This window comes from Camelina sativa, chromosome 2, assembly GCF_000633955.1.
Source record: "Camelina sativa cultivar DH55 chromosome 2, Cs, whole genome shotgun sequence".
Taxonomy (NCBI): Eukaryota; Viridiplantae; Streptophyta; class Magnoliopsida; order Brassicales; family Brassicaceae; genus Camelina; species Camelina sativa.
This window is the reverse complement of record NC_025686.1, coordinates 8,705,078-8,705,422: the sequence shown is the minus strand read 5'-3', so window position 1 is coordinate 8,705,422 and position 345 is coordinate 8,705,078.

The following is a 345-nucleotide window of genomic DNA, read 5'->3' as shown; positions in this document are numbered from 1 at the left end:
ATTTTCAGTGTCAACAACAGCGAAAGCTAATGGGAAAATTTGAAAGTTACCATCCTGAGCTAGGGCTGTTAGAAGTGTCCCTTTGTAACTACCATGGAGAAACGTTCCGTCGACAACAACAACTTTGCGCATGAAAGCAAACCCAGCAATACTCGCACCAAAAGCAATAAAAACATATTTGAATCTATCTTCATCACCTATTTGAAGACGCGTGACTGTACCCGGATTTTCCCTTTTTAACTTGAATATGTAAGAAGGTAACTCGCTAAAACTTTCCTCAGGAGTTCCCTGATGGATATGCCTTGCATTCAGCAGCGTTCGATATGCCTTCCAATAACCCATCTG